This window comes from Vicugna pacos, chromosome 11, assembly GCF_048564905.1.
Source record: "Vicugna pacos chromosome 11, VicPac4, whole genome shotgun sequence".
Classification (NCBI taxonomy): Eukaryota; Metazoa; Chordata; class Mammalia; order Artiodactyla; family Camelidae; genus Vicugna; species Vicugna pacos.
The window spans coordinates 7192935-7219898 of NC_132997.1; the positions used below are offsets into that span (position 1 = coordinate 7192935).

The 26964-nt window shown below is 41.8% G+C and overlaps 1 pseudogene; it reads right to left on the reverse strand.

Moving 5' to 3' along the window:
* LOC140699619 (cortactin-binding protein 2-like) overlaps positions 1–24142 on the reverse strand; it is a 42972-nt pseudogene extending 18830 nt beyond the window's left edge.
* Positions 24143–26964: the final 2822 nt, after the last annotated feature.

Below are 26964 nucleotides of genomic sequence, written 5' to 3' on the forward strand. Positions count from 1 at the left end.
GGGACTTATACTCAATATCTTGTAGTAACTTATGATTGAAAAGAATATGAAAATGAATATATGTATGTTCATGTATGACTGAATTATTGTGCTGCACACCAGAAATTGACACAAGAGTGTACACTGACTATAATTTAATTTGAAAATATAAATATAAAGAAATCACACATGGATACATACAATATAATTTGAACATTGAAATTCAAATGGGGCAACACTAAACATATAATTCAGGGGTTCATATGCAGTAATACTTTTCTAAAAAGCAAAGAAAATGGTTACTACAACAAGACAGACTAGTGGACATATCCAGAAGGAAAAGTTTGTGAACAGAGTGTGGCACATGGGTATATTCTGGAAACTGGGGATATTCCGTGACCGATCAGTGGTTAAGTGGTTATTTTAAATGATTCACTGATCTGTAAATATAAGTAGTATGTATCTTATAGATGTATATTTCACAATACAGAAAGCCAAAATCCTTAAGTGACCTCTAATGACACATATGTAAAATATTCATAAAATTATGGAGACAGGACCTCAGAGACAAGCAGAACCCTCCTTTCATTTTACAGATCTCAGAGAGGTTACAGTGATCTGACTAAGGTTTCAGAAACAGTGGTTAAGGAAGGACTACAGTCTGGGACTTCTGATTCTTACTTAAGGGGTCCTCACACTAAAGACAGGGGGTGCTGAACTACATATCAACCCCAAATGAAAGATGGAAAGTAAATGGAAGATTGTTATTTTATGTAGAAGATAAGTCAGTGGACAAAATGTAATTGAAACAGTGCCTGGCACCTGCTAAGCACTCTAATGTCATTCAAATTGTAGTTAAAATACATATAATTCTTCCTATATACCAATGAATAAAAAGATTTAAATTACTTTTTAATGTTTTAAAAGATTCTAAGATGCCCCAGTCATAGGTAAATTAACCTTGAAAAAAGATCAATTTAAGATACTTGAGAGTAATTCTGTCATGCCTTCTGCTTTTCACAAACACTTCTGATAGTGTATCATACTCCCTTCGGCCTCCTTGTTACTATAGACACAAATGCATTTTCACTTTCAAGAGAACTCCTTGAGGACTGTAAATGAATCTCTTCTGAAGCTTTAAAAACTAGAAGAGTAGAAACAGTAACAACCACGTCTCAATTTAGCTGTACTTGGGGGGGCTGGGTCCTCTTCAACACAGCGATCGAGTCAAGAGTGCTAAAATTCTATGCTTCTCAGGTTCAAATGTTATTTCAGAGACATGGAAGTCTGAGAAACCTGTAGATTTTTTTTAAAAAAAAAACAACAACAACAATGATAAGCTAACAACCTTTTATATCCACTGATTAAAAAAAAAATTGGCCAGGTTGAATGGTTGATGAACTGCTTTTCTGTAACTAAGGACTACAGATCTCCAGCTTTTCCCTGATGTGTGTTAAGTGTCTGACTAGCTCCAGTAGTTCTGAAGCTGCTGCATCCAGAAAGAACGTGTCTGCAGGAAAGAGGAACTGCATCTCAGCAAATGTTTTCCCATGCCTCCTTGCTAAATGTACCATGCTAAGCACTGTGGCATGAGAAAGGTGATCAATTCTAACCAGGGATGTGTGCCATTTTAAACTGAACCTATTAAAAGGAAGCGCATCTTAACAGGCAGGTCAGAAGATGGCTTTCTAGGTTTAAGACATGGCACAGTCAGAAGAACGAAAGTTGGAGGGGACAGGGGCCTCAAACCAAGGTCAGAATCGAGGGGCATGTTGCAAGAGGGGTATGTTGGTGAGCTCAAAGCTGATACAGGCCTCAGTTAGGTTTGGTTGGGAGCTCGGGGCAGAGGAATGAAATCAGTGGAACAGAATCCAGGAGGCCCATTTTTGAGCAGCCAGGCAGCAGGCTGGGTCCTCACCCTGGGCTACACATTATGATCTCCTAGGATCCATACCCAGGAGCTCTGATTTAACTGGTCTGTTCTGAGCTCAGGTATTGACATTTTGTGATCAGCCAGGGTGAGATTTGCTCATATGAAGTCTCAGAACCCAGAATGTCAAGTTACAGGGGAGAAACTACCAGCTGTGGGAATGGGTGAAAGTCTTTAAGGAGGGGGATAAACATGATTTGAATCCTGCTTTGAGATTTTACCCTGGTGTGATGAACTGACAGGAAAGGAAAGAAAAACAGGAAAACACACCCCCAGGCTCTTATTGCTAAGGTGAGGACAAGAGGGAGTGGGACCCTCATCGAGGGCCAAGGCACAGAACAAAAAGGTGTTTTGAGATGGAGTCGGTAATGCTCAGTGGTTGACTGTCCTGACAGAGCGGTGGAGAGAAATACCAGAGACAACTTGGAAGCTCCCATCAGAAGAGGCCATGCAGGTAATGGAGGCAGAAAGCATACGAGGAAGAGCACACATGAGGCAGGGAGATGAGGATGGGCTGTTTCAGGCCTGAGTGTTTGCTGAGTCAGGCATCTCTCCTGAGCTGTCCAGCCGGGCTGGAACAGAAGGACAGGAGGGTTCAGACTGGAGATAATTGAGTTTATAGGAGTTCAGAAGACATAAACTCATCCTCCTGGGTCAACAGGCAAGAACTGTATTGCTCGTTAATCCCGCATTGAATGGACAGCTTGTGCCCTAGACAAAAGGAGGTGGGGGTGCTGTTCATGATTGTTGGGTTGTTTCCATCTCATCTCTGTTCATCTTGGTTTTCCCTGAGGGACTGATCAAGAGTCAAACAGACTGGGTTCTTTGATGAAAAGCTTGGTCTTCAATACTGCTGGCCTCAATTACTCAAAAATATACTCAATTTTTCAGTAACATCTACGTCTCCAACAGACCACTTACAAGCAACATCCTGAAGCAAGTTGGTCCAAAGGTAAATTTCATTTTAGTTGAGAAATAGCATGTTTTGAGTTCAGGTTAACATAGTTTCAGTTCTAATATATTAACCAACCACAGAAGCAGAAACTCATTACACCTTCTGGCTTGAAGGATTCATCAGCCCCTGATCAGGGTTCATGTAGACACAAGATGGCCACCCACTCCACGCTACAGCTGGAGATTCCTTTTGGCCAGTGCTGGAAAGCCGTTCAGATTCCTTTTGCCCTGTGATAATTCAAAGCCCTATTTCTGAAACAAATCTACTCTTTTTGTCCTTTTCTCTTCCAACTTTATAGGCTATATCAGCCCTGATCCTCTCCAGAGGCTGGTCATATTAAACAGACACCCCCTTGGGTAGGCTCAGGGCTATTGTCCAGTGTTGCACGCCATTGTATTAAATGTTCTGGATAGCAGTTCTAGAGCAAGACTCATGGGCTTAAAAATAATTAACATATCACATTTATAGTTAAATCCAAACTCCTTTATGTCTAACATGACCTCAAGTCCAAAATCTCCCCTTTGAGATGGATGGCAGCACATCTTCTATACTGTTCACTTAAAACAAAGCTCTGTAGGGATGATGCTCTGAGTCCAGATGAGAAGCAAGGGACAAAACTTCCAAGAGCCTCCACAAACGTAGGGTCGAAGGAGGAACACTCATTTAAGTAGACTTCAATTGCACAGCCTCCTCCTATTATCACAGTAAGTCCATCTCTATTACGTCTGAAGTAGAAATTTCTCTCAGGAATTCTAAGAACTTCTTTGAAATAGCAATTTAGTGTTTAATTTTTTTTCTACTACTGTCACATGCAATTTTAAAAAGTGTCGGTCCTGCTAACCCAACTCAATACCTTACACCGAGGAGAAATTTGACCCACTTCTAAAACACGTTCACACCCTCCTTAGCAAATAACGGAGCCATGTGGCATGACTGACTCTCACACAAGTCAGTATGATAAGGAAGATGTTATTTTAAAATAAACACAAGATAACCCTTGTTGACATGTTCTGTTCCACATTATTTTCTTCACTGGCACCATTTTAATTTCCATATAAGTTTTATTTATTAAAGCTAGTTTTAAAAAATCTGCTGTTTTTCCTTCTTGTATTTTTTCATTCACACACTTTTTAAAAAATTCTTTCTCTGTGTCTCTTTTCACTGGCTTTCTTCTGCAGAGTTGTATAGAGGAACATATACAGTAATGCATGTATGATGCCCATTGGAAGATAAAAGTGCAACTTTCTAACCCCAGCCCAATTCTAGTAGTTTAAATCTCTTTCTTTAGAGAAAATAAGGTTAAAAACCAGGGATAAGTTTCGAATACCTTACAAATCAGTGTATTCCTCACTTGGAAGTCATGCAATTTGATCAATTTAATTTATTAGTAAAAAAGCAAGAGAATAGCTGAAAGATTCCTATCCCCAATATTCTAAAAGCCTACATGGAATAGAGGAGGAGACCCCCTTTCTTTCATCCAGATCTCTGCTCATGCTATTCTGTGTCCTTTTCCATCACCCTTTGACCAAAAGAACATTCCCTGCTAGGTGCTTTCTGCACAACAAAAAAAGGGACACCACAGTCTCCATAGACCTTTCCCACTGGCTCACACAAGATTCTCTCACACTGCTCAGAAGCCTCTGGTGCCCCCATCTATTCAAAGTGTATGTTTTCTTTGACCTCCTCATTGGTCACCAGTCAACAGCAGTTGGTCTTACTGAGAAAATGATGGTGACAGTGGATGGAGTTTTAGGAGATGAGGATGGACAGCAGCAAGGGAGAGATCTGAAGCCAGACTGTAATGTTCTTAACATCTGGAGACCTTCAGTGTTTATTCTGGAGCCACTGCAGTGTAATAGCAGGGAACTGTCCTGAGCAGTTTTCTATTCTAGGGTGCGCCCTCCGGAAGCCTGTAGGGGGCCTGTGGAAGGAATGAGACCAGAGAAAATAAGAAGGGTCTCCATTGTCCCTTGAGCAAGAAATGATAGGTGGCAGGGGGACAGGAGAGCAGGGGGTGGAGACGAGATGTAGGAAGCAGAGTCAGAAGAACCCACGGCTGAGTGGACGTGTGCACTCAGGCAGATGAGGATCTATGATACACTCAGCTGGCAAACTTGGGCAAATGCCTTCACAGTCTCGGCAGATGAATCTTGTGTTTATGTTTTACTTTTGTTATTAAAAAAAGGAAGAGGGTATTTGATACTTATAAATTGCTGGGCCACATACAGAATAAAGTCCTTTAATACTTGGAGATGCTACACTACTTCCTACATGAGAAAGGAGTTAGAGTGGAGATTTTTGGCCTCATTCTATAGTTCCAAAACTTCCTTTTTCAAACTCAGTTCACTCTTATCCTTATGCCCTATTATCAGCTATTGCCTTAACAACTCCTGCACACTCTAATCTTACTTCTTTCTACCTCCGCCATAAGCAAGTTCTTCTACCTGCTGACAATTAAGTACGACTAACTCCTTTTTCTTTGCCCATGCTATTTCCTGATCATCCACTCATTCAAAAAAGCAATTATTGGCAATCAGTGTACAAGGTGAAACAGAAGAATAAGCTACATTACTAGCTTTCAGGGAGCTCGCAACATGTGTGTGGGCCAGCCCAAAAGCCCAAAAGCCCAGATAGTACCCTCACTGCCTTGACCTAGAGTTAGGTGGGGCACAGAGGTAAACAAAACCTACTGCTGTTCATCAGAGGTGGTTGTCATATCTGGGGCGATTAGAAAAGCCTTCATTTGAGGTGTCCTTAGAGCATTTAAGCAGGGGCTTCCATGGCTATTTCAATCAGCACTGTACAACATAGTACTGGGCATAGTACCTGCCATGCAGCAGTCATAGTGTGTGTGTGAGAGAGAGAGAGAGTTTGTGTGTTTATTCTAGATGAAATCCTAGAGTAATTCTAGGCAAAAAATGCAGCATAAACAAAGAAGAGTAGAGAGTGGAAAAGCAAAGGATATGTGTGGAGAAATACCATATTTTCACTGGAGCTTAGGTATCTATTTTTAAAAAGGGTCAGATATTCCAAAGAAGATGTATAAATGGCCAACAAGTACATGAAAAGAAGCTCCACATCAGCAACCATCAGGGAAATGCAAACCAGAACCACAGTGAGATATCAATACCTGTTAGAACGGCTGTCACCAAAGAGTTAACAAGTGCTGGTGAGGATGTGTAGAAAAGGGAACTCTCGTACAATGTTGGTGGGAATGAAAACTGGTACAACAACCGTGGAAAATAGCATAGAGGGTCTTCAAAAACTAAAAATAGAACTACCATATAATCCAGCAATTCTACTTCTGGGTATATATCCTAAGGCAATAAAATCTGGCAGAGATCTTGAAGAGATATTTGCACTACCATGTTCACTGCTTAATTCATAATAGCCAAGATATGCAAACAACCTACCTACTCATCAGCAGATGAATGGATAAAGAAAATGTGCCATATATATACAATGGAATATTATACAGCCATGAGAAAGAAAGAAACACTGCCATTTGTAACAACACAGATGGATCTTGAGGGCATTGCGTTAGGTGAGATAAGTCAGAGAGACAAATATTGCATGATATCATGTGTATGTGGAATCTAAAAATGCCAGTCTGATGATACACAGTAGAATGGTGGTTGTCAGGGGCTGGAGGATGAGAGAAATGGGGAGATGACAGTCAAAGGGTGCAGTTATAAGATAAATAAGTTCCAGAGATCTAATGTAAACATGGAGGCTATAGTTAACAATACTGTATTCTATACTTGTAAGTTGCTAAGAGAGAAAATACTAAATGTTCTCACTGTGAGAAGGAAATGGTAATTATGTGAAGTGATGGAGATGTTAGCTAATGCTCCAGTGGTATTCATTTTGCAATATGTACATGTATGGAATCAATGCATTGTACACCTTAAACTTACACTATATCTCAAAAATTAAATTAAAAAGGGACAGATAAGCAAATCAGATGGGTCAATGTCCTTGAATGGAAGGTCTTGAATAGCATTGACTTGATTCAGTGAGTGATGAAAGAATGTGGGAGGCAGAAATCACACAGAACTTTCAATCAGGAGTCTGGTGGTCCATGAAGGATGTTCAGGGAGAAGAGGTAGGCAGAGCAGCCACTGCCAGGGGAAAGGGGGCATACAGTAGGATGGTACCATAAGGGTGGATGAAAAAGGCACACTGAGGCCCACTTGGCAGGACATGAACACAGACTGGCTGTGTGAAAAGGGTGAGGGGTCCATGAATGAGAACCTGGGGGTTCTAAATGGTCCTCATACTGCTTTAAAAAATAGAGATAGTTGAAAATATGGAAAGAACAAACTCCCAGATTTTCACAGAAAAACCTGGATTTCTGGCTTCTTCTTCCAAATCACAAGATCTCAGGACCCTGGGTCTACGCTTCTACCACCAACAAGTGGCTAGAGCTGAAAGCTGCTGCCCTGGGGAGACCAAGATGTGCCTCCCCTCCCCCAGTCCCAATTAGCTGGCTTCACCACTTAATGTGGCTTTTTGGCACTTGTGGGCATTTAGGTTTTTTAAGTCTGCCAATGAGACCTGAATTCCAAGTTTAGGGGCCAAAAGACTTGTGCACTCACCAAACTGGGCAATTAGGAAGAAGAGGTGTTTTTGTTTTGTTTTGTTTTGCTTTGTTTTTTAACAAGATGCTCCCAAAAGTTTAGAAACACTGAGTTGGTCACCTTTGCATCCTCCTTGACCTAGTTCACTGTTCTCAGATTTTTTTAGCTCTCTAAGTTTAGAGCAGAATCCAGTCTAATTGCTTATCTACAATGATAGGGTGAGAACAAAATATTTTAGTTTTTTACATTGAGATGAAACAAGATGGAACCTTGAAAACACATACGGGCTTTTGTTATAAAACTAGGAGGAGAAATAAATATTTGGCACAGGTGAGTTTTTAAGGAGCAATGGCTGGCAGTGATTCAGGTCAGGTTCAGGAGCCAGACTGCTTTTTACTTTTAAACATTTTTTATTGATGTAAAATCATTTTACAATGTTGTGTCAAATTCCAGTGTAGAGCACAATTTTTCAGTTATACTTGTACATATATATATTCATTGTCACATTTTTTTCTCTGTGAGCTACCATAAGACCTTGTATATATTTCCCTGTGCTATACAGTATAATCTTGTTTATCTATTCTACAATTTTGAAATCCCAGTCTATCCCTTCCCACCCTCTGCCCCCTGGGCAACCACAAGTTTGTATTCTATGTCTATGAGTCTACTTCTGTTTTCTATTTATGCTTTGTTTGTTTGTTTTAGATTCCACATATGAGCGATCTCATATGGTATTTTTCTTTCTCTTTCTCTTTCTGGCTTACTTCACTTAGAATGACATTCTCCAGGAGCATCCATGTTGCTGCAAATGGTGTTATGTTGTCAGTTTTTATGGCTGAATAGTATTCCATTTTAGAAATATACCACTTCTTCTTTATCCAGTCATCTGTTGATGGACATTTAGGCTGTTTCCATGTCTTGGCTATTGTAAATAGTGCTGCTATGAACATTGGGGTGCAGGTGTCATTTTGAAGTAGGGTTTGTTCTGGATATATGCCCAGGAGCGGGATTCCTGGGTCATATGGTAAGTCTATTCCTAGTCTTTTGAGGACTAGGAGCCAGACTGCTTGTTCTGAGCCCTGCTCTGCTGTGTTCTTGCCATGGGATCTGTGGATCGGGTACTTAACTTCTATCTCAAGTATTTATAAGTCAGGTGTTTAGAATAAAGCTTACCAGAGTCAAAGCTTAATATATATTAGCTATTATTAGTATCATGGTCAGGGAAAAACAACTTTCTGTAGCTAACTTTCACTAGTATCTGGTCAAAGACTGACCTCAGTACCAGAGCAACATTCAGATTCTGGTGGGATTTTCCTGTCCCCAAAATATGTGCCTCAGGTTTTGTGGACTCCTCCATCCCTCTCTAAAACTGCTTCTGAATTTTATTTTTTTGATTTAGAAACTCCTGGCTATTTCCTTCTTCCTCATCCTGGTCAACTGCTACCCCAGCCACAAGATATATTCCTTGATCATAGCTCCAAAGATGAGAATCACCACTTCCCCTAAAAAAGAGACCTGAATTCACATTTCAACCCTCCTCTCCACTCAGCGCACAACTGCCTCCCTCCTTCACTCCCCTTGGCCCCCAGGGTCTCTGTGGCTTTGAGGTCTTGGAGACTGGAGGCTGGTCCGTTTCAGTTTTGTTTCACAACCACTAGTCACGCTATGCTATGCAGGGTTACACTAACTCCACCTGTGGTGAAGCTTGGGGTGTTAAACTCTAGAGCCTAAGGATAGAAAAATTAATGAAAACATTCTATTAATAGACATTTTAACCGTGGTTCTGCCACTATGTAGTTGTGGCAAGTTATTGAACCTCTCTGTGCCTGTTTCCTCACCTTTGGAATGGAGGTAACAATACTGACTTGCACAGGGCTGCTGTGGAGATGAAATGAGTTAACTAATACATGTAATGTGCTTAACAAAGTACCAGTCAACAGCACTCTAAGAGTGAGGTGGAGAAAGCAGTTCACCCCAGGTGCAGCAATAAGGGGTTCTTTGGTTGCAGAGCATTTATAAGTAAGAATAAAATTTACCCAAAACTGATCTGCTTTTATCACTGTGCAGTTCTAAACTGCACCAAAGACACAATACTTAGCTCTGCCAGGTGGACTGCTCCTACCACCTCCTCCTTTAGCATCATCGGGTGCCAGTTATGTAGTATGCTCATAGCAGACAATAATTTATAAACAAAAGATGAAGAAAAAGAAAAAATACAGGATGTGCAATAAATGTAATGATATGTACATGAAAATAGTTCTTTGCAAGTGTTCACCTGGGTCCCAGTTTTCATCGGAATGCTGCTGAATAAATTAAAAGTCCACTTAAATTTATCCCAAGCAACATTTATTTCCTTGTAATGGCATCACTGACGAGACGTGTTTTTGTTCCCACAATTCAGTTTGCTGAAACAGACTTACCACTACTGATGAACAGATCTGCTAGCTGTTCCTTGGAGAAATCAGGGTCCACTTCGGCTCTCACTATTTCACAGGAGAACCCTGCAGCCATCTGTCTGTGCTGTGATAAGAAGAGATAGTCACTAGTTCTACACACTTTCAAGTTTTCAGGGAAAAGGAGGGGGTGTGCAAGTAATTGATACCTTCATTCAGAGCAGCAGCTGATGTGCCTTGTGCTCTTGCAAGCTTCCTTCTGGGCCATGGAAAGTGACTTTATGATATTGGTCAATCTATTAATAAACCAAGAAGAGACCTTAGGTACTTTTTAGGCTTTTGGGTAGCATTTTGCTAAGCAGAAAAAAAGTGGTACACAAGTGTGGAATTTTCTTTCTGACTGTCCTCAGCCTTTCAAAAGATTAGAAATATTATTCTAGGGATTAGCTGTATTCACTGGGCATGTCAAGTCTTTCATTTTAATGTGAAACACGGGCAAATATAGTATTTATGTGGTATATTTTATATAGTATTTACATACTTATAGCAAGAGATGACATTTTATGAAAAAGCACGCACCATCTACCCTCTCTTTTCTACAAGGAGGGTCAGTGGATTAGCTGGGAACACGGTTCCTACAATATTCTGTCCCATGCAGATGTTAATTTTTGTCTTTATTATATCTTGTGGATGCTTCTTAGTCTGAATTTTCCCAATGCTTATTTTACTTTTCCGAGTAAAATAGAAACAAATGTTATTAATTTTGGAAAATACAAAGAAACATAAAGAAGCAGAAGAGGAATCACTGAAGCAATCACTGTAAATGTCTTTGTTTCCTTTCAGCTTTGTTCTTCATATAGTTGATGTGTGTGTATTTGCTTTTTATGAACAATATGTGAGTGTAATAGTGTAATCTTTTTACAGCTGTTATATATCAGATGATATCTCTGTGTTGACTTTTTACATAAAAGACATTTTCATGAGTATAAAATTCTTGAATAAACTCTCTATATAATTCCATTTTTTCAAGCACTGAATTCCAGAAATCTAGGTAGAGACTGATCACTTTTACTTTGTGAAAAGGAAAATGTCCTGCCTGGAAGCCTATAGGGTTTTTAAATAAAATCTTGACCCTCATGTATAAGGATACCTCGCCTGAGAACATGTGGAGATGTAGTGGATGTTGGGACAGAAAGCCAATGACCTTTTACATAGGGCAAAGGCAGTGGCATTTGGAGCAAGATGTGGAAAGGGAACCCTTCCCCCGACCTCTGCCATCCTGGGGCTGAGCTCCCACTCCCAGCCTACGTGATGCAGAGAAGCTTTCTTCTTGGAAAGGTCTTGTAGAAAAGCACCTGTGCAGGTGAAACGCCGCCTTACCAGTACAGGTGACGTAGCTCGTGTATGAAGCCTGAGCCACCAAAACTTAGAGAAGTGTCAGACATGAAAGGGTCTGTTCTCTCTTTATAATTCAGGATGGGACAATGCCAGGGCATGTGTGTGTATCTTTGTGCTATTGGTGCTCTATTGTGCTCTGATGAGTCTGCTCTTTTTAGATCAGAGGGGAAGACCACATCCTTTAGTGTGGCTGGAGTGGACTACTGCAAAGACAGTGACTGCCCCTGGCTCATCACAGGAAGAGGCAGGTTCTGAGACATGAAAGGCTTGAGGGAAATTCCTTAGCATGGAAGGAGGAGGCAACTCCTTCCTGACCTGGGGCCTTTAAGACTTGAGCTGTGGCCTCCAAGGAGACCAGGACGTGCTTAGAGGAACTCCTGGAAAATGGAGGGAAACCAGGCTTGATCACTGGGTGTCAGACCATGAGCTAAGGAGAGAAGTGATCCTTAAAGTGGTCCCTGGATGTTGCACTTGGGACTGGATTTTAAGCTCTGAAAGATAACATATCTGGCAGCCACCAGTGTTTTTCTCTGAATTTAAACACTATTCTACCACTGCTAATTCTTCAGTAAAAAGGGAAACAACTGGGGCTAGGGCAGCAGAGACCTGGCCTTTCATTCCAGGCTGTGATCTCAGAGCCCTGTGGGGAACTGAGCCTCTTTGCCTTTGGCTCCTCTCCACCCAGAGGCCAGTTCTGCTCCACATCCCTTCTCACCTGACAGTCTGGGCAGAAGTGGGCCTGGACACAGAGGAGGGGCTGCTACAAGCCTTATGAAGGGAAAGGCCTTGGTCAGTGGTGTGACCAACTCTCCACCTCTTCACCTCTTCAGGGACACCTGTCACACTGCTCTGTCCCTCTCCCTGCCCATCCCCACTGAATGTGACCTCTGTGAGGAGAGGCAGGCTGTGTGCTCTGGGCACTGCCCTCTCAGGAACACAGAGCTGCTCTATGAGTGTCTGACCCAGGAGGGAACAGACAGGCTGTGTCTGCCACGCAGGCTTCCCGGGGGCCTCCTCACTACTCACCTGCACCTTCCTGCTGCCTAAAACTCCAGGAACCCCGCCTGGGTCTTTTCCTGCCCATGGCACTCACTTCCCACAGGGTGGGCTCACCTGTCTCCTGAGGCTCACTGGGTCCCCTGAGCACCTGCTGAGTTCCCATCATTGAGGCTCCACCAGAGTGTGAGCAGGATGCTCTTCACTCCTTGTGTTCTGGGTCCCAGGAAGGAGGTGAGGACAGGGCTGGGATGGAGAGGGGATGGCTGTGGGTTCTCTTAGGGGCTGACTCTGTCCTCTGACCTCCCACATGCCCCTCACAGTGCCACAGACCCAACCACAGCTCTCTGGGTCTCCTTTCTTCTTTGCCAGAAGAAGCCCTAAGACTTCTGCTCTCAAGCAAAAATCATATGTGTGAAATTCAGGGTTTGCTCCCTGCTTATCAACACAGTCTACAGATCCACACTGGATTTGGGGAAGGGAGGCCTCTCCTCTTCAATCAAAGAAACTGGCCATCTCAGCTGGTGAAGGTGTCCACCATCCTCATCGGTGTAAGGGAGGATGTATCAATATCTAAAGGAGGCCAGGATTCTGTCACATTTACTGTACTGAGAACACTACCTGGATGTGGTGTCTAGTGTGACAGTGTGACTCCTGGTAGAATGGAAGCCCTGGAGGGCAGGGCTGTTGTCTGCTCAGTGCATTAAATGATTGCTGTTCCTATAAATGTATCTGTCCCTTGGGTCCCTTACTATACTTGAGGAATGAATGAACCCAACCAGTCCCACTACACAGACCTGAGTGGGCCTAGGACTCCATTTTTTTTCTCCCAGGGATCCCTGCTCTCATTGACCTAGGACACGGACAGCTAATGGAATACAAATCACATTTGAAATAGCAAACTATTTTAACCCAAGGCCACAATCAGTGATGCAGGAGGCGGAGACTTCCTCAAGGGCAGGAGGAAAATGACCAATTAGCACAACCACAACCCCTCCAGCTGACCTTTCCAGGGGCAAGGGCCCCAGAAAGCACTTTCCATGAAGGGCCCCCTCTGTTTTACTATCATCCTAGGGCCTGATCTTCGCTCACTCCAGGGTGCAGAGTGGCAAACTGAGGTTCATGTAGGTGGAGTGACATTCCCCCATCTCATCGCCAGTAGGTGGCTGAATCACCAATGTCCTGTGAGGGCAGAGTGCTCACTTTTGGACTAGAAGGTCAAGAACCAGCTAGGTGGTGGCCAAAGCTCTATAGGTGCCCAGGAACATGTGTGGTTAGTGGGGTTGCTGACAGGATGGCAGGCACCAGATTTGCCACCAGAATCTCCAGTCTGTCTCTCTGGATGTTTCATGACATGCAGGTCCCATTCCTGCTTCCTGTTGACACATCTTCCGCCTGGGGTGGAACAGAGGAGAGATAAGAGTCAGAGGCAACACCATGGACCTCCAGGGCAGGGTGTTGGGCTAGAGCTCAGACCAAATCCCCAAACCTCAGGGACATGTGCCAAGAGGTGGGACAGGAGAGCCCTCAGCAGAATAAAGGTTATACTTATCACCAGGAAAGGTATCAGTGGGTGATGATTAAATGCATCAGTTTCACAGATAAGTGAACAGCACAGAAGTGACAGCACCTCCCTGTATGAACTACATCATCCCTGTGACTGCTGTCAAAACATTCCATTTTAGAGATGAGAACACAGAGACTGATCCTGGAGTGGGAGGGATCAGGATAGTCAGGCAAACATGGAAATGTAAGGGTGGAAGAAAAACAGGAAAATCTGTAGAAAAATGTAAAAACACCATTGACTTAACATGAACTGAGATTCTATCAAAGTCTCTTTCTGAGATTCTGTCTAATATATGGACATTGACATTGCATCTGGCCAAGACAGGGCCTGGGCTGTGAGGGTGGGTGGAAGAAACAGGGAATCAGATTCCTTTGCCAGCAGGTCTCTAATAGAGATACCAAGGGAGGTGCAGGGCAGCTCTGGGACCCAGGGCTTCCTGGGTGTGGAGTCTCCTCGCTCGCACTCACCCTGAGCCTGCACTGAGCTCTGCTGGTGTCTTGGGGCCCTTGCCCCTCTTGTAGGGAGATAGAACTGGGGACCCCACGGACCAGGTCCTTTCTGATGTCCTGTGTAGAGTCCTGCAAACACAGTGCCTAGCAGCCAGTCAGAATCATTAGAGCCCTGTCTGAATGTATTGGCTGATTCTCAGATCTACGTCTCGACTCCAGACTCACACATACCACTCTCTGCACAGATCTACATGAGGGACAAAAACCCAACAACCTGAAGCCCTTGGATTCCCATTGGCAAAGCACAGGTAGGAGGCCCCTGAGGAGTCCTCTTTCCCCCCTGCCAGGCCTGTCCTTGGCTGTGACAATGACAGGACCACCAGGTTACCAAGTGCTCAACAACCTGTTCCTGCCTAGAAGGGAAAACTCCCCTCAAGTTCCCCTTCCCCCAAATGGAGATGAGGAGAAGTAGCCCTGACCAGGGAGGGCTCCCTGAGGTGGCTGTGTCTGGATTGGTCTGCTCCAGGCCACATATTTTACCTTAGGTGAATTCCTGGTAAAAGATCAGAGTCATCCGAATTGAGGATTGAACCAACATCTACAGCATCTGAAAAACCTCTCATTTCAGGATTTCCTGAAGCTGAAGCCCTGGAGGTGGGAACACAGAAGGAGAACATGTTTCTCTCTCAACTGTCTCCTACCAAGTGAGCTGGCTCTAGGGCCATCACTAGAATGTGGGTGCCTGGTTACCTGGTTCTATTTCTGTTGGGGTCTGTGGTCAAAGAAGTGACATCACTTCCTTGGGTCCCCTTACTTGAACCCCATGCTCAGACAACACCTCCACACACAGCCCTTTACGTACCTGCCTGCTCACCCTTCTCCATGCAAATCCACATCTTCCACAGTTACAGCAGCCCTGCCTCTCCACAGCTCCCGGGGAGGCTCTGTGTGTAGCTGTGAGGAGACAATCTGGCTTCCAGACTCAACTCCTCATTCTTACCTGTCCTCCATCCTGCATATATCCTGGCATCTGTCCAGGCCTGTCTGTCTCCTCACCTGCACAGTGGGGATTATTCTATCATGTACTTCTAGGGCTGTCCTCAGGTGCATGTGGGATAAGACCTGAAAAGTGGGGGAGAATTGCCCCATCTTAGTGATGCCTCCTACACCCTTTTACTTACTCTTAGTATCTCCCCTGTGTCTGTTTTTCTCTTGATCCCATCCCATAGCCTGTATTTAATGTCAACCTTCACATGTGGGTGTGTGTGTTGTTTGTGCAGGCTTGTAAGCCAGTGCTAAATCTCTGTGTGGCCAGCAGAAAACTGCCTGCACATAGGTGGGATGGACAAGAGCATCCTGAGGTCTGAGAGTTTCTAATTTCCAAAGCAAAGCTGATGAGAGGTGTTGAGGTCCTGTCTAGGAAGTCAGAACATAGTGACTCAAAGCTATACAGGTAGCAGGGGCTGGAGATGGGATCACAGACTCCTAGACAGTCTGGCTCAACAGCCTACACTAAAAACCACAGGGCTGGAGGCAGATAGGATATAGCTGGGGATAGGAGACTATCCCCTTCATGGGGCACACAGACTGGCAAGCTGGGCTTCTCTGGCTTTATGAATAGGGGCCAGGGACAGACAGGCAAATGATGGCTGGCATCACCAGACAGGCTTGTCAGTGTCATTTGCTGCTTCCTTTATTTTCCTGTCCTTAAATTACTCTCCCCAAGACACAGGATGGCTGTCAGGTTTTACAGTCCAAACCCAGTATAATCAGAGTCCAGATCATGAGGTATGGAGTATTTTTTTGTCATCTGTAGTACTACATCTTGCTTGAAACCCCCTGGGAAGCAGTTTCTCTCAGTGACTTCATTATAAAATGGTATCACTTTTGCCTTTTGTTTAGATTTCTCATATTAATTATATCATATAATATCTGTCTTTGTCTGACTTACTTCACATAGTATGATAATCTCTAGATTTCCCAGACATACACCTCAATGTTCACATCAGCTCTATTTACAGTGGCCAAGATGTGGAAGCACAGTAAATGTCTACTGACAGTGAGTGGATGAGAAAGATGTGGTATATATACACCTTGGAATACTATTCAGTCATTGTAAGGAATGAAAGAATGTTATTTCCAACTAAATGGAATGTATATAGAGATTATCATACTAAGTGAAGTAAGTCAGACAAAGATAAATATAACTTATATGTGGAATCTAAAAAAAAAATAAAAAAGGATACAAATGACCTTATTTACAAAACAGAAATAGAATCACAGACATAGAAAATAATCTATGGTTTCCAGGAGGAAAGTGGTGGTGGGGAGGGATAAATCAGGAGTGTGGGATTACAGACACAAGGTAGGATATACAAGGGCCTACTGAATAGCACAGGGAAGTATATACAGTAACTTACAATAACCTATAATGGAAAAGAATATGAGAAAGAACATATATGCATGTATAACTGAAGCAGTATGTTGTATACCAGGAACTTAAACAACACTGCAAATCAAATATATGTCCATGAAAAAATAAAGTGTATCAGAACTGATCTAATCTCATAAGATTTATGTTGCCCCACTCTGCCTTCTGGAACTCACTTCGCACCCCTCCCCCATCCATGCAGCAGCTGCTCAATCTCCCCACCTGCTCAAACCAGAACCTGGGACTCTGTCTGATCCCTCTTTCTTCTTCACCCCACATGCAGTCAGCTTCTCCCCTGTCCCTGGGTCCCAACTGCAAATGCATTCATCACCTCTCTGTATCCCCCTCACCTTCCCTGTCTAATCCACCACTGCCATTGCCCCAGATTCATGCTCTTTGCTTTCCTTTCTTACTCCCTTCAATCCAAGAGAGGGATGTTTAAAATACAGACCTGTTCCTGTCACTCTGCTAACACACAAGAAATGTCTCAGGGTCATTTTGGGGAAAAGCCCCAATCCTGAGCCAGATCTGAAGCCCCTCCTCCTGTCAGCAGCCCACCTAGTTTTGTTCTCCTCAGTCCAGCCACACTGGCCTCTGTCTGTCTGTTCTTCCAAGGACCACCGCCTGCCCTGCCTTCAGTGAAAGCCCATTGAGCTCTTTACCTGGTTGACTCCTCCCTCAGGTTTACCTCAAATGCTGGAGGTTGGTCTGCCCTGGGCCCACAGTTCCTCCCCCAAGGCTCTTTCCATAGTCCTGGGAGATGTCAGTGTGGCCTCGTGGGCCCCAGTACTCGCCTGGGAAGTGGCAGGAAGCTGGGGCTTTGGGAAACCTCAGGTCCCCAGTCCCATGTCTTGTCCTGCAGCTGTCTAGCAGGTAGCCCAGTGGGCTCTATAGCCCTTGGTGACTACAGGATAAAAGGCCCTGCACTGCTCGGGAGCCCTGTCCCCCTGCTGGTTTTCCACATGTAATTTAGAGAAGAAGAAAAAAAGCCAAAAGTGTAGTGACACAAACAGTATGGTACTGGCATAAAAACAGACATTTAGACCAATGGAACAGAATACAGAGCCCAGAAATAAATCCACACATGTATGGTCAAGAAAATTACAACAAAGAAGCCTAAAATGCACAGTAGCAGAAAGGACAATCTCCACAATTAATAGTGTGTGGAAAAATGGGCAGTTATATGCAATAGAATCACACTGGACTGCTATCTTAGAGCATCCACAGAAAGTCAAAATGGATTAAAGACTTGAATAGAAGACCTGAAACCATATAACACCAAGAAAGAATAGGCAGTGAGGTCCTTAACATCAGATTTGGTTTTGAATTGTTGGCTCTGACTACAGAAATTAGAAGAAATGAAAATAAAAATTAGCAACTGAGACTACAGCTAATTGAAAAGCTTCTTCACAGCAAAGGAAATCATGCACTAATTGAAAAGGTGAGGCATGAAATGAGAGAAAATAACTGCAATTCAGATCTGATTGTGGTAACATATATATATAAATATAAATATAAAAATAAAAATAATATATAAAAACTCACACAACACAATAGCACACAAACTCTCATTAAGAAATGCATACATAAGATTTTGTATATATTTCCCTGTGCTATACAGTATAATCTTGTTTATCTATTATACAAGATCTATGGTAGCTCACAGAGAAAAAAATGAGAAAATGAATACATATATGTTCATGTATAACTGAAAAATTGTGCTCTACACTGGAATTTGACACATTGTAAAATGATTATAAATCAATAAAAAATGTTAAAAAAGAGAAAGAAATGGGTATAAATTCTGAATAGATATTTTTCCAAAGGTGAAATACAGATGACCCACAGCACATGAAAAGATGCTCAACGTCATTAATCACCTGAGAAATGCACATCAAAACCCAATGAGATGTCATCTCACACTTGCCAGAATAGCCAACATCAAAAAGTTCACAAATAACATATGTTCGTGAGGAAGTGGAGAAAAGGGAGCCCTTGTACACCATTGGTGGGAATGTAAATTGTTACAGACATTTTGAAAAACATTTGGAAATTCTTCAAAACCTATATATAAAACTCATATGATCCAGAAATTCCACACCTGGATATATATTTGAAGAAAAGAAAAACTCCAATTCAAAAAGATAGTTGCATCCTAATATATATATATAACAGAATTATTTACAATAGCCAAAAATGGAAGCAATCTAAGTGTCCAACAATAGATGAAAAAATAAATATGTACATAATTTATTTCATTTATATTTATACATATATAGAATGGGCTACTACTCAGTCATAAAAAAGAATGACATTTTCCCATTTGAAATGACATGAAATGATCTAGAGGAGAGCGTGCTTAGAGGACTAGGTCAGGCAGAGAAGATAAATACTGGATGTTATCACTTATATGTGGCATTTGGAATACAAAACAAGTGAATGTATATGATGAAACCCAAACAGTCTCACAGATATAGAGAACAAACTAGTTGTTACTTGTGGTGAGAGGGAAGCGGGGAGGGCCAAGAAGGGATAAAGGATTAAGAGACACAAACTACTACATATAAAATAAATAAGCTCTGCGTATATAGGAATGTTTACTTGTATGTTTTAAACTTAAACAAGCCCCAGTTTCATCCTGGGGGTGCTGGCGGATGCTGGGGTGGGGAGAAGCTACCTTTGTAAGATAGTTGCCAAGCTTTCCAACAACTCAAAGGCATCAGCTCATCAGGCCACCCCGAGGTGGATGTGTGACCAACTTTTCCATTTCTTTTAAGAAAATGGTCTGTTTTAAGTTTCTGTCCTTCCGAGACTCAATTTTGGATACGAGATGTTTTTTATGAAGGGAGTTAATTAGGTTTTTTCATTTACTTTTATTTTTAGAGGAGATACTGGGGATTGAACCCAGGACCTTGTGCATGATACGTATGTGCTCTATCACTTGAGCCATACCCTCCTCTTGGGACTCAATTTTGTAACTTTTGTTTTCTAGAAAATTATTCACATAGCCTAACATGGCCAGTATATAGGTATGCAGTTGTTCATTACCTTTTTATAATACATTTTGTAAAGTATTCCTTGTCTTATTCATAATTAACTTATTTTTTATTGGCTTGACAGGTTCACCTATTTCCAAATAGAAAACAATACTTTCCTTTTGCCAAAAACAACATTTATTTGCATCCATCAAGCAGAGTGGTTGGTTTCCAATTGGTTATTTTAGGTTTTCCATATTAATTTCTCCTCCTTTTCCACTGAAAAATACTGTATGGTATCACTCATATTTGGAACAAAAATAAAAAAAGAAGATGACAAATGAACTTATATATAAAACAGAAACAGACTCACAGACATAGAATACAGACTTGTAGTTGCCAGGGGGAGGAGGGTGGGAAGGGCTAAACTGGGAGATGAAGATTTTCAGATATTGATGGGTATATATATAAAATTGATAAATAAGTTGATACTGTATAGCACAGGGAAATATATTCAATATCTTGTAATAACTCATAGTTAAAAAGAATATGAAAATGAATATATGTATATTCATGTATGACTAAAGAATTGTGCTGTACACTAGAAATTGACACAACATTGTAAACTGACTATAACTCAATAAACAAAAATGAAGGCAACATAAAATAAAATAAAATAAAATAAAAATAGCAAAAAAAAATTTTCTTTTAGGAAAAGATCTTACCAAACAGAGTCCCATGAATTATATCGTGAGATCCATTTCTCAGGTAATTGATAAATGATATCAAAATTGACAAATTCTCATAAGGGAAAGAAAGGTGGAAGAATGAATGAGATGGCCCAATGGTATGTTTTGGAGAGAGCCAGCCCAGAATCAGGGCATGCAGTCCTGCTCGGAACTGAGCAATTTTGAATTTTGAATTTCAGATTCTTGGCTCTAAATGCCTCACATTAGAGATCCTCAGATTCAAACCTCACCTAGAACAGTCTTTTTTTTTTTTTTATCATTGCTGAATCCTTCAATGTTGGTGCTTAAATATCATTTGCTGAACAAATCCTCACAGGTACAGCAACATCACATGTTTTAGTGAAGCTAAACTTGAATAAAGAGATCTCTATATCAGGATAGACTGCTCTGCTATCAAAGGGGACAAATGCTGAATTTCTCTCCTTGTCAAAGTTGTTATGTATTTTTTGAATGCTAGTTTGTTTCCCCTTGTTTTTGATAAAGCTGAATTGATTGCAAAGGTAAAATAAGAACTTCCTTTCCTAGGGCTATGTTCATTCTTCCAAACTGAGCTGGCAAACACTGTTGTTAGTTTTAGTAACATTTCAAAGAACTTCTTCCCCATATATTGCTTCTAGAGAATAATCTTAAGCCTGGGTAACCAGTATGAAAGATGTGGAAAGAATCAGGTATAATGAGAATGTCTGAAAGAAACTGTTCTCTTGAGCAAACTAGCCTATTTCCATTAATGTCATTATTTTTATTAACATTATTTTTTGACTTATAAAATACATTTGAACAATAGCAATCTCCTCTCCCTGGGGCGTTAGAAATAATATCCCCCATGTATGGAGAATTTATTACATTCTGGTCATTTGGCACATACTAATATGATCCTCACAATAAACCTATGAGAAAGGTCATAGGATCAGAGAAATTTGATGATTTCATCACAAGTACTAGGGTCTGGAGCAGGGATTTGAACACAGGGCAGAAGGAGGCTAAAGCCCATTTTCCCACCTTACTGTACTGCTTCACTAAGTCACCAGGAAGCTGCTATGTATTCAATATGAAGTTGAACTCAGTTAAAAAGAACCGCATGGGCCAAAGACTTATCTCTCACAGGGGAGATTGCTCGGTGCCTCTAAGAAAATTTCAGCTTAACACCCTGAGATTAGTTAGCCTTGCATCTCTGATCCATGGAGGTCTGTTTAATTCAAGCCACATGTGGGCATTTCCACTCCAAGTACAACATCAGTTCTAAACCTGGTGGCATGTCACAGAGGCACAAGTCAAAACCCAGGAAGGAACCTGAGGTGTGTTACTGTTCCCAAGCAGAAACATCTTTGGAAGCTTATCTGAACAGAAGGCCTATCTGAAAATCTGGAGGTTTGCCCAGCTTTGGTTTCCTGTCTAACTGAAGCAGAGAGAACCAGACATGGAGCCAAGGGGTTTGTGCTTGTGGGGTCAGCAACCTAAATTTGAAGATTTGGACCAGCTAGGCTGCATGCAGCCTGCAGCCAGGGCCCTGCCAGCAACACCACCCCAGGGGCCCAGCAGCACAATGAGAAACCGGAGGAAGAAGATAAACATTACAAGCATAATGATGCCACAGGGCAAACCGACTTCCCACCTGGCAGAGAAGGGGAGACAGATCCCCCAGGGTTATTTTTATAGATTATTCTGCTATCCTTGGCATCCAGGAAGGATCTTTTGCTATCTGCAATACTGCCGGTAGCTAATGTGTACTGAGTACTTGCCATGCTCATGATACTATACTTAGCACCTTACATATATTATTTCAGTGGTGAGTAATTATAATGAGAGTGGCTGAAAAGGCAAGTGTACAGCTTTAAGGGTTTCTACAGAAAATGTCATTTTGGCATAGTCTTTACTAAAAAGAGCCACCTCTATTTCTTAGCGCTACACCACCTCACCTGTCATTACTGTTTTCTATACCCAGCACAAGGTTGCCTTGAATCAAAATGCTTTGTTGTTGCTGTGCCACAGCCAGGACTGTAAAAATAACACCATCACCTGCTTTGGGAAGCAGAACCTTGGACGCATTCACAGCCCTCCAGCAGTTATTTCCAGCCATCTCCCTGTGATGCTTCCTGCTCTGGTTAAACTTAACCCCAGTCAAACCATATCTCTTCCCTGTTGAAACACTCCCCGCCCCCTCACCTTTGCTTAGAGAAGATAGGGCAACATCTGTGGGAGAAAGAGAAAACTTTCTTCAAGTGTTGTTTTCTTAGGAGGGAGGAAGCTTTCCTAGGTATTCCACAGCAGACTTGCTGTCTCATTGGCCAGAAGATTCTGGTCAAATACCCATTTTATGAAGGTCTATTCCATCATTACCTAGAATGGAGGGTGTGGTGCAGGTGTGGTTTAAAAAATGGGAGAGACTATAGGATGATTCTACTGTTGGTTGGTTGGTTGGTTTGAATTAATTTTTAACCTGCCTAATTTTAAAAAATGATGTAAGGGAGCAGGGGCACTGGGTGTAATGTACTATGTCACTGTTCCTGTAATCCCCACAGCACACAGGAGAGAGAGGGATGCAGCGATTCTGACCTCAACCATCTGTGCTTCAACTCAAAGACTGACATATTTCCCGACTTTCCCAAGGCTCTGGCAAGGAAAACTCAGATCCCCAAATCCAGGTCATTCTGATGCAGCAGTAACCAGCTGGGTTTTCAGTAACCGGGATGGAGACATCTGTTTTCCCAGCCCACATAAAAATATGCACAAGGGTGCAAATCAGCAAATCTACAGCTTCCAGGTGACCAAGCTGGGATGTGCTCTCCCTTTGGGGACCATGAAGGGTAAATCTGGCCCTGGAAGACAGAAGGCCAGCAGCAAGGCTAAGGGGCTAAGCAAATCCAGACTCTGTCATCCCTTTTCTGCATTTGCCTAGAATAGAGTCCATCTGGCTTCCTGGCTATGCGGCCATTGTGCCTGTGCAAGGGGCACCATGGAGCATGCTGAGTGCCTGGAAAATTACCAGCAGCCTCTTGCAGTTCTCACCAGGCCACCAGGAACTGGCCACATGGGAACTGCCTTCTCTGACACTCCTGGTTCCTCAGATTATCTGATCAACCCCTACATGCTCATAGAATGAGAATTGTGAGCCCAGTTGGTAAGGAACAGAGGGGGCTTTTGTGTCCTGGTCTTAGAGAAGAGAGCCCCTTAGCTTTTCTAACATATCCACCTTCTGTGGCTGCAGCTTCTCCTTCCCTACCACACCACATCACAGAAGAAATTTAGAGACATCTTGGCTCTCCAGTGAAGACAGAGGACAATGGATTCCACATGAAAAATGGAATAAAATTGGGGTGCTGTTAGTCAGCCACCTAGGTGCAGGTGGCTTTTGGCAACCCAGGATGGGGTGGTGATTTAGAAGGGTATTTCTCAAAGTCATTACAGTTAATTAGCACTGAGTTACAAACTCATCAGCAGGTGAAGAGCCAGCTCCAGATCCCCAGGGAATTTCAGATGATTTAATATGCAAAGTGGCATGCATATAAGGCAGCTGATCCTCTATAAAGAAATGATTTCATTATTTCTTTATTTCTCACTCCTGGATCCCATCCCTTTTATATACATACCACATCTCAGAAGACATCCGTCCAACAGGGCTTTGGGTCGAGGAAATTACTGTGTTCCTTGTTTTTAATTTAGCAACACACTTTCACAATGGGACCAGTGTATTTTTCAGTATTCTGATTCATCTCAGTAAGATGCTTTTCGACCTGGTCGTCTTCTAGACTCTGTGGTATGTATGATTGAACCAAAATTCTGCAGAGATATTGATGCAGTCTTAACATTGATAGCATGAATGACATCAATACCATTTACATATAGAACACCCTTGTGTATCTGGGAGCCAGAACAGTAGCTTAATTGACATCATACACAGAAACAAGAGATCTGTTCATTAGAGCTGGTGCTGAACAAAAAAGAAATGTACTGGACTTTGAATGTTGCTTCCTCTTCCAGTTGTTTTGTTCTTTGATTTTTGTGCTAAGATCTCTATCATTACTCCTGAGAAGCAGGAATCATCTCAGAAAGTATCTTGCTTTTTGGCAGAAACCCCTGCTGGCTCATCCTGCCCCACAAACCCTGCTAGTCCAGCGTAGAGAAAGAGAGCTGTATGTCTGCTCAAAACCACTCTCCCACAATTAATGGGTGCCTGGATTCACCTTTCTTTGCTGCTTATGAGTTTCCATTTTCTCTAAGCCTTCTCTCCTTCACATAGCACTGAGGAGCAGAGGTTAATGAAAAAATGAAGAGTTTGACTTTATAAATGAAGTAGAAAATACATTCTCTAAAAAAGCAAAAACTAAGTGAGCTAATATCTGTGGAGGATAAGGAAAATATTTTTCTGAACTAAATAAGAGTAGTGATTTAATTACAGTGTTGCTACTTGAAGATATTTTATTGTGTTCATTATTGCTGTTTCCTTTTTATTTTTTTTCAGTGTGACTGAGGAGTCTATTGTATCAAGACTAAGCTTCCAGTATTTAAAATTGTACACAAATATTGCAGAAAATAATTGACTTGCTCCCAGCACATCCACTTGTCAGACAAGACCTGGGTGGAATAATACTTCATATCAGTGGATTGGCAAACTTTTTCCATAGAGAGCCAGAGAGTAAATATCATATGTTTTGTGGTCCATGTTGCTTCTGTTGAAACTGTCCAACTCTTTCCTTATTAATACAGAAGCAGGCATACCCAATACGTAAATGAATATGGGACCTTGTTCCAATAAAATTTTATTTATAAAAACAAGCCACAGATCAGATTTGGCTCTTAGGTCATAGTTTGCCAACCTCTGCTTCCTAGCAAAGCTCTAATACATTTTCTTCTTTGGCTAAACTATGAATGGGAGCTTGTAAAACCAAAGCCATTCTGAGGGGATGACACAGCCCCATATAAGGTGGTAGCCAATACACAATAACTGGGTTTCTTTCTTCTACTTTCTAACAATAATAATAACTGACAACTTAACAGCTATTTTCAGCTTAGAAAGTACACACTATCTGCTTGAACTGCAAATTCTGTGAGCTAATATCATCTTAATGCAGATTATTTATTATCTTGGGCTTCCAGTTTCTGGGAATAGTGGGGTAGATTATCTAGATCAAATATCCTACTGAAAATGCTGAATATAATACAAAAAAAAATCTGCCTAAAAGCATCTGAGAGGAAACAAGATAGGAAGAAACTACCAGAACTAAATGGAGAGAAAATATTAAGCAAGCACAGAAGCAAATTTTACCCTGACATCATTTGCTGATTCTGGCAAAAGTGAACTTTGCTTTTGGTAATTCATGGGGTGATCAAGGCAGAAATCAAAGCCTAGGGCCTGTACAAGCTAGAAAATCTTTAAGAAATCACCATTACTATATACTTGAAACTCAAAGGGAATAACTCCTGGGGTAAAAGAGAGACAGAAGTGAAGCAGCTCACCTGCAAATAAGTAGGTTTCACATCCCCAGGTAGATCAAAGACCCTCTAGCCTTGAACTTGGTTGAAGGTGATAGTTCCTCCAGACATCTTTCAGAAGCAAAGATATATCATATCTGGAAGAAGGCACTTATAATTTATCCTGGGTCTCAGATTACTCATATATATGTTTTCCCAAGCATGAGGACCTAGCAAACCATCAAGAAAATAACCTACATAATTAAACACAGCACCAGGATGTCAACAAAAACAGATTTGCAAATACTTTAGCTGTTAGAAGTATCAGAGACAGGTTAGAGAGCAAGAGTGTTTACTATTCTTAAAGGAAAAGAAATAACAGGATTCATAGCAGAAAACCACAAAAATGGCAGTGTAAATTTTTCTTTAAAGAAGCAATAGAAAGTCTAAAAAGGGAAAATGAAATAGCCAAAAATTAAAAACTTAATAGAAATTTTTAACAGCAGATTAGACATATGAAAAGAGAGAATTAGATATTTGGAGAAGAGGTGCCCAATATCCCACAAGTAGCAAGGGCCACAAAATGATGTTAATTTCTTTGGATTTCAACATCCCATTAATTTTTCAACAAATGGCCAACTTTGTGGTAATATGTGTTTATATTGCTAGAGGAGAGAGGAAAACTTACCATCTTTTCCTGCCCACCTTAAAGTAATGATTTTCAATCCAGTTTTGGAGCTTCATTCTGCCTCCTTACAACAAACTCCCCATCAGGCCACCAAGACACTGATCCTTCTGTCCTATCTAGGAATTTTGGTCGTGTGATCAAATTAACTTGATCTGCAACAATGAAATTCAAGTTCTCACACTTTAGTTTCAGTTTGTTCTAGATAATGAAATGAAAAAAGAACACCCTGCTACTCATCAAATGGCCCTTGTGTTTAATAACCAAACATAAATTTGGGATTTGAGGGGGGCAAACAATGAAAGAGTACTGATAAAAAATATTTCTTCATGTAGAAGCATTTAAAAGTCCACACATGAGACTGTTAGTTGCACTGGTAGTCCCGCCTCTCAGAGAGAGGGCCATGTAATCCTTTTCTCCCTCAGCCCTGGACACTGCCCTTAGCCTGATATTCCCAAGGTCCCCTGG